The sequence below is a fragment of the Neodiprion virginianus genome, chromosome 4 (genome assembly GCF_021901495.1).
Source record: "Neodiprion virginianus isolate iyNeoVirg1 chromosome 4, iyNeoVirg1.1, whole genome shotgun sequence".
In the NCBI taxonomy this organism is placed as follows: domain Eukaryota; kingdom Metazoa; phylum Arthropoda; class Insecta; order Hymenoptera; family Diprionidae; genus Neodiprion; species Neodiprion virginianus.
The window spans coordinates 22,773,036-22,788,307 of NC_060880.1; the positions used below are offsets into that span (position 1 = coordinate 22,773,036).

The following is a 15,272-nucleotide window of genomic DNA, read 5'->3' on the forward strand; positions in this document are numbered from 1 at the left end:
TTGTAGTGTTATATTCGTAGCTGTACCTGTTATTCTATATTATATACTGTCCTAAATTTTAAACACACGGCACAACAATGGCTGAAAGCACAATGGCAAGAAGAGAGGAGCAATTTGCATCTTAATCAATCTTTTCTTCTTTATACGTAGCACAGCGATGTCACGTCGGAGGATATGTACTAGTGGATCACTAGGTGGGGCACAGAACTGAAACATCATTATGTTAAAAATCTTCAACATCTCTTACAGAAAGTAGGTACGTTGCCAGACCTTATATATCAACAATGAATATTCATAGAGGCTATATTCATAAATACTTACAAAAGTAAGCTAATATTTTACCCGCAATTGCTTATTACTGATAACTTGATATGATAATATTCCCTTCCCACCCCTCCCCTTCCCTCACACGACCCACCCCGTCCTACCTACCTCTGCTCCTACTCCTACTCCTACTACGACTACTACTCCTACTCCTAATCCCACTCCAACTCCTACTATTCCTACTTCTACTCATATTCCTACTCCGAGTCCTATTCCTACCACTACTCCTACTTCTACTCCTATTTCTACATCTTCCCCTGATCCTACTCCTGATGCTGATTCTACTTCATCAAATATTGTAAAAATGTTAAACTCACCGAGCACGAATCCTCGTCCTCCATCTCGTCCAGCTCGACCACCTCCAACCACCGCCAACCACCCCCGACGACCACTGCTAACCACCTCGGGTTATAACTGGAATAGTAATAAATATTTTCAGTACAAGAACACATCAAAAGTATTATGTAAGGATTAATATAATTGAATAATCTATTAATACGTAATAAATTTCATGAGCTACTAAATATGTGCTTGCACAAAAAATGAATTGAAATAATTTATTGTAAACATGACAAGTTTGAAATATTTTAGATGAAATATAATTACAATTGCCATCAAATATTATAAAAATGTTTTACTCACCGAGCACAAATCCTCGTCTTCCTCGTCCTCCTCCTCGTCCACCTCCGACCACCTCCAACGACCACCGATAACCACCTTGGGTTGTACCTTCAATAGTAATAAATATTTTCAGTATATGAACACATCAAAAATATTGTGTAAGGATTAATGTAATTAATAAACTAATCAATTATATAATAAATTTTATTAGCGCATTCAAAGCTACTGAATATGTGCTTCGGGAAAAATAAATTGAAATAATTCATTATGTACATGACAAGTTTGAAATATTTTAGATGAAATATAATTACAATTGCCATCAGATATTATAAAAATGTTCTCCTCCCCCACCTTGTTCTCCACGTCTTCCTCGTCCTTCTTTTTGTCCACCTCAGACCACCTCTAACACCCTCCGATAACGACCTCGGGTTATACATGGAATAGTAATAAATATTTTCAGTATTTTAACACATCAAAAATATTGTGTAACAAATAATATCATTTTTTTATGGACAGATTTTACCAAGAAGATTATGAGCAAATTAGAAAAAATTATAGAAATTTTACTAGCACGATGATAGCTACTGAATTACGACTTGGGCGAAATATGAATTGAAATAATTTATTGTAAACATAACAAGTTCAAAAATTTTGGATAGAATAAAATCACAATTGCCATTGAATAGTAGAAAAATGTTATACTCACCGTGCAGAAATCTTCGTTCTCTTCGTCCACCTTGTTCTTGTCTTCCTTGTCCTCAGAGAGTCGAGTTTAATCAGGTAGCGGACCTGGAGCGCTGGAACCATGGAGCGCTTTTCCTGAAATTCAAGCTTCACCAGGTAGCGGACCTGGAGCGTAGAAAGTACGGAGCACTTGTCCCTGAAGTCGAGTTTCACCAGGTAGTGGACCAGGAGCGCAGAAACTACGGAGCACTTGTCCCTGAAGTCGAGTTGCACCAGGTAGTGGACCTTGGACGCAGAAACTACGGAGCGCTTGTTCTGGAAGTCGAGTTTCACCAGGTAGTGGACCAGGAGCGCAGAAACTACGGAGTACTTGTCCCTGAAGTCGAGTTTCACCAGGTAGTGGACTAGGAGCGCAGAAACTACGGAGCACTTGTTCCTGAAGTCGAGTTGCACCAGGTAGTGGACCTTGGACGCAGAAACTACGGAGCGCTTGTCCCTGAAGTCGAGTTGCACCAGGTAGTGGACCTTGGACACAGAAACTACGGAGCGCTTGTTCTGGAAGTCGAGTTTCACCAGGAAACGGACCCGGAGCGCAGGATCCAGGAGGTAGAGAACCCGGTACTCGAAATTTGCGGAGCGCGATTCTCATACGTCCGCTCTACTGCGTGGTTGTTTCCAGACTGAGCAATGCGGCCAACTGATTTTCGTCCATATAGATCAAGAGAGAAAAAATTTTGGGTGACGTCACTTTCTGAACATCCGAACATCCAAAATTTGGTTTCGAACTTTAATACTATGTATGATGTATGATGTATGATGTATGATGACTTTAGTCTTTACATTTCAGACAAGAAATACGCACTTTATCATTCCTGCCGATTCCAGACTCAAGCGGCTAGGCCCTTCGGTTGTCAGCCGTTGACTCAAGATATTCTTCAGTTAACGGGTTAGCTAATAACGCTGCCGTTCTGCGACAGTTGGATGATAACAATTTTTGCTCGTACCTTTTAAATGTGTGTTAAAATAAACTCGAAGTTTCAAGAAGCTTCGTATTTTCTGTCCCTGTCAAAAAAAATCGCCAACAGTCACCCTTTTAGGCCTTTAAATCAGAACACTGCGTTAAGTACTGTCTCATACATACGGAGCATCCCATTTCATCTGGATCAAAATTAGCTCATCCGTGATGTATTACAGTTACTCTGAATTTTTTTCCATCCGAACACTTTTCGAAAAACAATTCTGCTGATCTACCCAACGTAGATAGATACTTCACTTGCGACTAGCTAAAACAGCGTTTGGATTCTATGCCTTCGAAAATTCAACATCGAGAGAGCAAATGAAAAGTTGTTGGAATAATTATGAATAATAATTTCATGGAATACATCGAGCACGTGTCGAATAGAATCCCATTTCGAAATGAATAATTCTTATATTTTCATATTATAGACGTATCGTTGGTGGTAATCTAGTTTGTCTCCTGGAAAATTATAAAATTTATAGTATGCATTACGTATTAATCGTAAATGGACCATTTATATTAATATCGTACGTGGACCGCGTATAGATACTTATCTACTTGTTGGTCTCTGCATCATTATTACATTTGATCTATTATTATTTATGATCTATATATATACATTCTTCTCTCGGGTATCTATACTTTAATTAAATCACTGTTTTGCTACGAATTATGGAAGAAATTTATTCTCATTATTAATTTCTTGTATCGCCGACAAGTCGTTAAGTACACACAGGCCAAGTACTGGCTTGGGCTTACCATTGCGAAGACTGTGTTACTCGGAAGGTGAATGCAGCCAGCAACTGGTAGGAGGTGGTTGGAGGTAGTATGAGGTGTTTGGAGGTGGTTGGAGGTGATCGAAGGTGGTCGAGGAGGACGATGACGAGGAGGCCGACGAGGGGGTGGAGGAGGAAGACGAGGACGACAAAGGTGGTCGGAGGTGATCGGAGGTGGTTGACGGTAGTTGGCGGTGCTCGGGGGTAGTTGGGGGTAGTTGGCGGTGGACGCGGTTACGCATCTTTCCACGGGGATAATCGAGCCGATCGACATTTCTATGTCGCAGTCGGCAAGTAATCTTACGTACTCACTTTGTACCGGCTCAATCTCAAGCTTTCCGACCGACAGTACCGACAGTACTTTGGCTGGTACGAATGTCGGTACAGGCTCGTTAGGTAGAATCGATAGAGCAGAGCCCTCCTACGCTCCCAGGCCCACCTGGGCCCACTTGCCCGCCGAAAACTGGTCACTAAAATTTACCCAGGGATAACCGTCTTTGTATTCTTTAGTCATCGCCGTAGTTAAGCCATTGTCGGTACGTCCGTATAAAGTTAGCCGAGAACATTACCCGGGAAACATTTGAATCAATTAAGCGTGGGAGAGTGACGAAGATTTCCGAGGCTTAGAGGGTCTCTTTTTATTGCGCGCGTCTTTGCACTCGTGCGTTAAAAATGTATCCAATTCGTCCCCGTTATCAGGCGTTATCGCAGTTATCAGATAACGCGACAGTTGTTTGCTTTTCCCGTATCTACGCGAGCACGAGTTCCCGGAAAAATTACGCGTACCCCTCACATCTAGTCACAGATTTACTGAGCGGAAATAAATTGTTCAGTCAAGAAACGGGCAATTCGACTTTTCGAAACGGAGTTTAATTCACGCAATTCAGGTTCATCGTATCACACACAAGCATCGAATGACTAGGCAGTAAAACAAGTTACAGGTAATCGACGGCGTTGATCGCACTGTAATTTAAAAATATCTATTTTCTCAAACGGACTTCGAGGTTTCGCTCGCGCTAGAAGAAATAATATTGCGCGTACAGATCGGCGCCTCGTTGCCGCAATGTAACGTAACGTATCGTACGTATATTACAGTGTATATCTTCCTTCGCATTACGTATTGCTGAGAGGTGGAGACCTATACCTATACTTATGCTACTCACCCAGAGACTTGTGTTGCAATGATACACAGCTTTCTAAAGAAATATGACAATCCACAGAGAATCCTAGCTCCACGGTACATCTGCAGTTTCTATACTCTTGGTGCCACGGTTTTGCAAACCTGCAGCCTTACGTTTAACAAAGATTACTTAATTGCTTTTTTGTTCCCGAGTCGAGAAACGCGAATTATAGGAGTGAAAAATATTCATTTGTTTGTCATTCACATTTTTTTCGTATTATGGAATCTCACATTTTGAAATCACGTATTACAAGTGGATTTGTTAAAACTGAAAAAAAATACCTACTACTTGTGCTTATGAATAGGTAAATAAACATGTGTGAAGTTCTAGACTATTGTACAGACACATTCGATCCTCTTGAAACATATCTGATGACTATTTACTAAATACGTGATTTTCCGAACCGTTTAATAGTAGGTATTAAAACTGTCGCAAGTTTTCACCTCACAAAAATTCGTACAATCTCAACAGTTATACGATCGCATGACGCATTTGATTGATAATGTGTCTAAAAAAACTTGGCATAATTGTAGCATATTTCGCCAGTTTTGATTAAAACTTGAAAAACTTGAAATATTTTCGACAGTGCACAAGTAATGATATATTCTGAGTTTAATTTTTTTTTTTTTTTCACTTAACGGTACATGGTTTTATTGTATCAGCTCATTTCGCAGTGTTTATGTTCGTATACATACCGACAGGCTGCAAAATAACCGGTACGACGTCACGTTTATTATATGGGCATGTATATGTATATATGTCACGCTCGCGTATGTAGAACTTTCGTTACACGTCTCCTGATCTCGGCGAGCAGGTACAGCTACGTCATCACTGTAACATGCAAGAATGATCCTGATTTCAATCACGCTAGAGTTACAACTTTCGGATTTTCCCACACAATTCACGTAGGTGACTGTACCGCGATCCGGAACAAACTGAGCATAAATTAATAATAACAAAATTAAGAACCAACTGACCAAGTCACAATTTTCAATAGTCACCCTATTAAAAAAGGTTCGAGTACCTATGAGTGTGATTTTAAATTTTGCATGAAATCCATACACACGTCGATGCAAATTTTATACAAATTAATGGGTATGGACACGGATTCACGCGAGTAAATAACGGATTCAGGATGCAATATTCGGATATGTGACACGTAAGTAGTTGCACTAAATTTTGACAAGCACAATTGAAAACGATGCTATGATTCTCATTATGGATATTCTTGCGGTGCTGCCAGGGAAATGGAAAATCTGCCAGTAACAAGCTGGCGAATTTAACGACTGTGCAAAGATTAACGCAGACTGTCCAGAACAGGAGGTTATTTATAGTTCTGGGAAACGTGGCCAACATGTTTCTTCTGGCTTTTATATACTGTATGTAGTAGGGAGAGTCTCACGGAACCAAGTGAAGCTCGTCAGGTGAGGTTTAAGAAGTCGCGCGACCCATGCAAGTCCTGGTTTGCCAATGCTAAAGGTCTTGCTACTCTCCGCAGGTGAGCTGCTGATAGTTTCAGCGAAATGAAACCCATCGGTAACTTCGTCTTTTATTTTTGACTTACCCATGCTTACACGGAATTTTTGCAATGCCGTGATATCCGTGTGAGAGGTGATAATTATCAGAAACTTGGTTCAGTGGATACTGTTAGGTCACTTGGGAATATCATGGATTAAGGTGAATGAATATTGGGTGATTATTACTTTGATTATGAGGAATAAACGGAGCCCTGAAAGTCTTGGAAAGATTACAACAGACTTAATGGATTTCGACAAATTTTTAAAGTTTAGGGCAATTCTGTCAGCCATCGTAGGCTTTCCAATAATTATTATTTAATGATATCACCCTATGCACATTCAGTTTCAAGAATTTCATACAATTTCACAAGGTTTTAAGGATCACAAATGATTTTCAAAGATTCTAAGCATTTCGATAGAATTTTAAACAAATTTCGTAAGCTTTTGAAGACAAGTATGGTTTCAAGATCGGCGAGCCAGCTTCAGACATGACTGATATACTGTATTATCTGCCAACGACTGTTATCCATATATCAACCTCCCGTACATCAAAAAAGTTACCTTGAGTACAAAAGAGTTTTACGATCACGTGTTAATTTTTAATGCATAAGGGAAAAAACCGAACATTTTCGGGTTGGAAATTCGTTAATCAAAGACGGCTGCGTTTGAGAATGATCGTACAAATACTGTTGACAATTGCTCAATACTCTGAACCGTCTTCAAATGTCGCACAGCAAGCTGTTTTAAATTCTGTGAGTATTTAGATTGGTAGCAGAGTTCAGGAACAATCAGTACCTGACGCGATGTGCGTGGACCTTGAAAAACTGGAAATGCGATTTATTATCAGTCCTGAATTTCCAAAACATGTTAAGCGGTATCTCTCGATCGGCCAATGGTCATACCGTTGTTTTGATGAGTTCAATTTCGATACCATTTCGCTGGCAATCGAAACAAAATGGACTTTGACTCGAGTTTTGACACATACGTACGGCAGCAGTGATTGTTATGACAATCAGAATAAGCATAATGACGTCGTTTTACTGGCTTCGCATTCACGACATACGTTCACTAAGTTATATTGCTGATAGTTTTGGGCGAATCATTGTCAGAACATCGAACCACAGATAGCTGTAAGCGAGCTACTGGGCTTTTATACATACCTATAACTAATAGCGTGTAGCTCGTACCTCTTGTTGTGCTTCAACGCTTTTTGACCTCAAGATGAGCAGAACTTAAGAGCAAGATGAAATATAATCATGGCTTCTGTGTTCTCTTGGCAGCATAGGATCACAAAAACGAACCTCGTCATTCGGATGCGTAGATTGTTCTGTACATGCGTAATAATTCATTGGAGGTAATAACAAACCAGCCACTTCTGGTCTCGCGAAGGAGTCCCTCGTCGGAGGCCAAAACGTGGATCTGAGACAAAAACGGGTTCCTTCTTATCGAGGGCGACCTTTGACGCCATTTACGAACAAGAACACGGTAAAAGACTTACTGTTTCATAATAATTAAAACGACTCTCTTGTAGCAGGGTATCTTCAACGGCTAGATGGCGTCGTGCGATGGGTTTATAGATATTTCTGATAGTAAAAGAAACCCGTGCGGCTCGGTCGAAACCGAAACTGGTTTCCTAGGGTCAGTAGAAAAGCCGATTACCTTAACCCACGCACTTGTATATGCATGATCAGGGTGGACTAACGGAGTTCGGCTGACCCGCGGTACTATAAGGTATTCGAATTCCCGGAACCATGCTTGATTTCTTAACACTCTTCAGGAAGCCAAGACCTCTGGGTGACACTGCGTGCGGTACCAAAGCTAACAACTTTCTGCTCATGCTGCGTCACTCGTCGTCACGAGATGCACACCTTTTGCATAAATCTGACAAGCCTCTGAAGCTACGACGCCTGCACTTGCCGTCAGCACTGACTCAAGACGTATGTTACTTACTGTACGCAGGCATTCATCAGGCCAGCGGTCAAGGCCTGGGCCAAAGACTCGCGACTTTTTTGCGCGATGTCTTGCCTCGCGCTTATTCGTGACAAACTGAGTTACTGTACAGTTTCACGGAAGGTGAGAATAAGGTATGAGATGGAGAAAAAAAATCGACAAGCAAGAAGCGGCAAACGCGAAACGCGTACTTGTTTGAGCGAACCTAATACACACGCATGTTCGCAGTATATTTTCACCTACTAGCTTACATTGATTACGAAACAAATTAATCAGCAGAAACAAATACTACGGACTGAAGTCGGGACTGTTCATTTTTCTCTTTCTAGGTACCGAATACCGCTGACAATTATTTATGCTCAACTTTTATCGTCTCTGCAGTCGCGTTTTAACTCTGGACCTCGAGGGGAGCTTTTCGATGAATCATTTGTTACCACATGGCTGGACTCATGACGGTAGGACTTGATTGGTAATTTCTGCATCAGGTTTTTCCAGATGCTTTGATTTCATCCAAATAAGTGCGTTTAATCGACATCCTGTTGTTATTATTATCATTATTATCATTATTAGTGTTATTATCCTCGTAGATAAGTAAAATTTACACAATACCTTGTATCCCAAATATGGTTAATCGTATTTTTACATCATTTTTTGATTGTTCGCATTTATGGAAATATCATTAATGAAAAATATTGCAACTATAAAATGGAATGCCTTATTTGTTAAAAAATGGACAAAATATATATTATTCGAATAAAAAATGCTTAAGATTATTTATCATCCGATGTATGATAACATTTTTGTCTGAAAGTAGAACTGTCATAATGAGAATTACTACCTCTGAGAGCTAGCAGTGATTGATTAAATGAGTATAAGGTGAAGAAAACTCATAATGGTCTGATGAACGATCGTTGATATTTATGGTTTCGATTTGATCTTTAAACAGACTCCATGATCTTGCGAATAAATATAATAAATATTTTCCGAAGTTAGATAAAGACATCGTGCCATCACTATGATTTTTTTAATTCATTTTGGTATGCCCGTATTTACAGTTTCTTGCCGTATTCGAGAAGCCGATTTTTGTAAGAAAAGGATCTTCGTATCGTACGAGAATAGGTTTGATTTTAGACTTCATTTGCCTGCCTCATGCTAATAAAATATGGTATGACAAGTTATACGGTTATGACATTTTTCGTAATATTCTGAAACATTACACAAATTGCAAAACGAAGCAGCTTTATAATTGAGATCTTACATTCTGGAGAAACGGAATTGGGTCTTTTTTCAGGTTTTCATCCATGTTTATCTGCGCGCAAGAATCTGTTGATGAAGCTCCATCAATAATGACAATAAGGATCGAGCGAGCTACGGATTCCACGTAACAATGATCAGACCACCTACTTTTATTTCTTCGAAACTATAATACCCGGTATATCCTTGCCTCAGGGCCAAGATATCCGAGTTTCTAATTTCTCCAGGACGCGTTCGTTCGCACATTGTATCCTTGGAAAGTAGATCTTTGTCGAGGCCATCGCTGGAACTGAGGAAACTAAAAATTCCTTACTCGTATTCAAAGCTCACGTATGTAATTGTTGCTGCAAAGGTTACAGTGGAAGTATTAGAAGCTGGAGCAGATAAAAGGGAATAAAACGCCTTATTTGAAAAACCTGAAGCATATTATTACCTAACGTGAACAATAAAATTTAAAAAAGTTCCAAGCAGCAAAAAAAAAGAACCTACATGGTAAAGAACGCGAGTCTCAGAATCCACATACAAATCAAAGTTAAGATAATGAAGGCATTTAAGATAAAGGTAAGTGAGTGTAAGAGATAAAAAAGGCGGAGACACATATGGGCTGCGTAGAAGCGACGCGACGACGTAAAAGTGAGAGTGATTCCACAAAATGAGTGGCGAGGGCATTTCGACGGTTGAATTCGTCTAGACCAAGCTGAGCCGTAGAGTATAACATAAGATAGTACCGGAGGAAATATTTACCTGCGTTTTTCTGTCGATTTTTTTAATCGAATCGTGGCGATCCATCAACAACGTGATTGGCTTAACAGTGCAACATCAGATGCAACGAAGATTCATTTAATTTATTATCATTACGCCTGACATTCATACTTTGTACCACTCGGATCAGCGATGACGCATGTCTTTGCATATTTAGGGACGGTTTTAGCGCGGTGTCAGACGACCTGAGCTCGAACGTTGCATATTCTGAAAGAAATGGCAGAACAGCGGCGAGGTGACCGTACAGTACGTGTGATCGTATTACGATGTACATCCAATGTGCATTTATTACATGTAAATATGTTCGTACATCGATGATATTTGTTTCGTGTAGTTTTAAGCCATAAAGTTAGTTTATAGCTTTTCAGTCTCACAGTTCCTGGATAAAACAAAACTGTCGCGTCACAGTGTGGGAAAGTCCCGCGCCTCGAGTCTCACCTCGAGTTTTGTGTGATTCATTTCGACCTCCCATTAGTAAATACTGCCGTTTTTTCGATACAGATATATTCCCAATCACGGATAGAAGGATTCGTGCCCTTCAGTTTCAGCAAAAAGTCAAGCGTGCTCTTGGATATTTAAAACGCGCGATCCTCATCTAAAATCAAACATGGCGGCCATGCGCCATATGACATGTCGTCGGTCGCAGACACGATCGCGAGGCTTGACTTACCGATCGATCGAGAGCAATATTCGTACATCAATAACAATTGTGGAATAAAAACTCGTCGCTGACGTTGAACAACCTTGGCATATGTCGGGCGTTGATCCAATCTGCGGTGAACCGCAGCCTCTCGGGCTATTCGACACAATAGAATACAGATTATTGATAATGAGTACAGATCTCTGCGACGGCTCGGATCGGTCAAGGACCCAAAGACCTTGAAACTACCTCCCAATCTACGGAGACAACTTACTTGTTATTTTTAATTTCCTTGGACTTCGTCCCCGGATTGCATACTCGGTTTTAATTAGCACCGGGCGGTTTATTGCGATCAAATTTACCCGCATTTCGCTACAACACATCGAATGACTCTGCTCAAGGCTTCTGCGTCGGCAGCAAGCTTAATCTGATGACGATCTCGCGCTACGGTCAATAATTTACACATGTGAGTGAGCCGTGCGTCCCGATACAAGATGTCACTAATGGTTTCAAAGTATTTGTGTGTGGGTATGGATTGCAGACATGAGTGTGCAACGGAGAGTGAATGACAGGCAAGAAATTTTTCGAGTCGCATGGAGTTTTCTTGTGAAGATTGATTTAATATACTGAAAAACTGTCGCTTGTATACGTACACTGTCAAAACTCTATTAACCGTGGAATTTTCAGTGATTCTGAATAGATCACGTTACTATTTTAAAGCAGCTGGACCACTTATTTTTCTGTAAAACATCGACCGCATTTTTTCTAATTTGAAGATCAAGCAGCAAGAAGTTTAAGGCCATTCATATAGGAATATTCTGGGTAAGATTGTTATAAAAATGCACACCCGGTACATATAAACGAACGGTGGTTATCGCATAGATAATACTTCTGCAATACTCTTGGTGTCCTATCTCAACTTTCGTAAGCCAGTTGCCACTCTAATCAATGGAGAAGATTTGCGAATTTATTACATTGAACTTGAAAAACTGTTCCCAATATCATACCGTATCTTCTTCTCGCACATCTCGCTTATTTTTAAATAATAATTTGATACATGGAATTGGAATTATAAACAGGGAGGTATTTTCATTGGTAAGAATGATTACGAAGACATCTTCGATCACGTGGACGTGCACGTTTTTAACTGAGCTATTATAATCAGACAAAAAAAAAACATTGATTTTTCACTGTCGGATCTCGACGTCTTTAGATACAGGATACCTCAAGAATGAATGAAAGAACTTTTGATTATTTTGGCCTGAATCAATGCGGTACTTCCTAACTTACGGTCTATTGAATTTAATGTGAAATCGGGCTGAGCCTGTCCTGAGTCACTCATAAAAATGTGAATTTTTCGTCCCACAATAAGTAGAGATCGAATAGACCGATTTAGAAGGAGCTTGATTCACGGATTTGCCTTCATTTAACCCACAATAAAAACCGAGTAAATTCGGAGCGAACTTGTCTGGGTCATTAACGAGCTGCTGGCCGAAGTAAAAAATTTTATGCTCCAAATTCTTGCTCTCAAAAACAACGAAAACAGCGTAAAGTCTTGAGACCGGTGCTTTAAAACTTGTTGATTTTCCCGTTTGTTCACTGCAAATGTAACAGATACCCATTTCCATGGCATTGACGCGGTTACGCGACGTTCCCCGTGTGTCCACGTATTCTAATGTTAATATCACTGGTAATGCTACACCGGATAGCATCTGATGAAGTTCATGTATAACGGGCACGCGCAGCTGTCCATCAGCACGGAATTGCAGGGAATCGACTCGACTGAAACGGTCGCAATGTCATTGTCATATGACGATTGCTCGTGAAATTCGCTGTGTCCGGGAAGTTGGAGTAACTCGATTAACGGTTCCAACCCAACCCAGCTAGGCCCAACCCAGCTCGACGCTCATCGTGGGAGTCTCGACGCGCCAATTTGCCATCACGAGACAATTCGTACCTCGATCAGAACGTCAGAAAAGCCTTAAGCTTTCCAACTTATTTCTTATTCCTCCTTATCTCAATATCAGATAAATCGTTAGTTCTAAGCCGAAAGATATTTCCAGTCGCGGCTACTGTACGGTATTATGTAACATTGCTGGGACTTGACTATTTTCATATTTTACCCATAACTAAAAAATGTAGTTCCGGGTACGAAATGAAAATTAGTTTTGCTTTATATAGAAAATCTAGTCTGTGATACTGTTACTTTTTATTACGGTCACTCGTACTATATTTTTTTGTAACCATTGCCATAATTTGATATTAGTGAAACAATAAATTCGTTTTAAGGTCTTGTTCAACTGAAAAAATACGGTTGACTAAACAGACCGATTTGACGTTGCGATAACCGAAAAATTTAGTCTTTACAACCATAATCTGGCTAAATGGGAAGTAATTGTGTAATGTTTTCTTGTAATTCCAACAATACTTGAAGGGTCGTTAAAACGATATTCATTTAACTAGACTCTTCTGGTGGCTATAAAAAATAAAACTTCTCCCAGTTACGTCTACAATTAATCGGAAAAGCGCTTTACTGGCAATGCAATTGGTCAGATCCGATATGCGTGCGAACTTCGCGTCACTTGTTCCCCGAAATGAAGAATATACCGGTTGTTTTCTCCAATCTTAAATAGTCTAACCTTGTCCGAATCGAAGAACGGGTAGAGATAAGATCACCGAGACTCTGACTAGCCAGCTGCTGTACGTAAGTATGAGCGATAAGTTTCGCTGAAGTTCTAATCGACGATTAAATAATTGCCCGAAGACTTCGATGAATTTCTGAGGAGGGGAGACAGAGTTAGCGAAATATGTGACGATGTCTGGGATTTTTGTTGAGGTTATCGGAGCCATTTTGCCACGCCACTCCGACAAGATAGGAGCTGATAAATTGTGAGAATTCAATTAATGGTTCATTTTGAATACTTGAAATCTCACTAAAACGTAATACCTTGATTGGTATAATACACGAAGTGCCATTTCTTCCAAGACTATCGTCACGCTTTTTTTCAGATTTTTTTTCACGTTCGGTGAACTTAATTAGAAGCTGAAAAATGCCGATTATGAACCACAGTCGTTAGAAAAATTTGAAAGCATTTAACGGACGCGTTCAAGAACCTTGTTGATATTACCTGTGCTCAGTCAGGTAGAAAACTTTATTTTAACAAATTCTATGAAACGCTGGCTTGCTGAACCTCAATTTTCGGCCTCCGCATTGTTCGAAGAATATTTGTTTAGAAAAATTTTTCGAATACGTTATTTTTCGTAATTTAGGCACGAGAATATCCCGATTACTGAAGCAAGGATCAAAACATTGGTGACTCAATAAGCGAAAGTTGTAAAATTCTCGAATGCGCGAAGATGGTTTAAAAATAATTACACTTGACTGTGAACACAATTTAATTACGTCTCTAGATTGTAAGGCGAGGTTAATTTTTCAATTAACTTTATCTCGGCTCCGTTGACAATTCGTCTTGAGATATGAAACTTCGAAGGGCAGAGATCACGTGCGAAATGATCATACGCCGCGATTGGCTTAGCGAAATGATACAATATATTACTCACTGTATAATTTTGACAGCATGAAAAATAGGGTCCTCGGTATAAAAGGTATCGTCTACAGATAAAGTATCGCCACGTCAGGTAAAAATTCTCTGAACGGAGCATGAACCGACACTCAACCGTCGTCAGGATTCCAATTAGAAAAGCACATCATTTTACACAAATGCTTCGATAGCGAACAACGTGATCTGGACAGTCGATTTTTCACCGATTGCGGCTGGCCATTTTGGCACATCTTCAATAAAATAGAATACCTGTAACCCAATCGAAAAATAATAATCGCTGCGAATTATCACTGCTGCGATTCTGTGAAAGCATGATGATATTTCCTCCGTTTTTTCGTTACACACTGATAAGCACTAGCTCGTCTTTTGGTCCGAGAGTCAATCAAATTGAAGATTGTTGATTCACTTCTGTATTCGCGTTACGATAATGTTCACAAGCGATAGTGCTTCTACCTTTGGCCTGTTCTACGAATTCGACGAGACTACCAAGACGAAATTTTGTCAAGATTTCACGACGAGTTTTTATTCTGACTCGGAATATATAACGTGTATCGCGTAATATGTAACGGAACACCTTGTATGTCGGGGACTCCGAAAGGTCAAGAGCAGTTCGGCTGATTGCTGGATAATGTATGACAGACTTATGCAACGACTGTACATCGCAGCTAATTTTGGATCAAGTGAACGCGGGTGCTTAACTCGGCACACCATTCATCGAGCGAGGTATGTATTTCCATTCTCTTTCTCAAAAGATTGGTATGATTTAAAAATATGATAAACAGTTCCATCCTTTCCTCCATTTGTGCCCGAAACAACCGGCGTTCTTTGGAAAATTTCGCCTTTCGTGTGGTCAGAGTTTAATTTCCCCTTAATTAAAATAGTTGTTTTTGAAAGGGTATAATTTTGATGTAAACTGCAGATCCCTACACACGGTGTATCCGCATCCCAATCGGACGACCGCTTAGTTACCCGAAAAACCCTC

The 15,272-nt window shown here is 40.0% G+C and overlaps 1 long non-coding RNA gene across 1 annotated transcript; it reads right to left on the bottom strand.

Moving 5' to 3' along the window:
- Positions 1-5,196: 5,196 nt before the first annotated feature.
- Positions 5,197-8,435, bottom strand: LOC124301886 (uncharacterized). The gene is made up of 3 exons (XR_006907576.1): positions 7,620-8,435; positions 7,282-7,540; positions 5,197-5,435 (listed from the first exon to the last, which is right to left on the bottom strand). It is a non-coding gene; the product is annotated as an uncharacterized LOC124301886 (long non-coding RNA).
- Between the last annotated feature and the right edge of the window lie 6,837 nt (positions 8,436-15,272).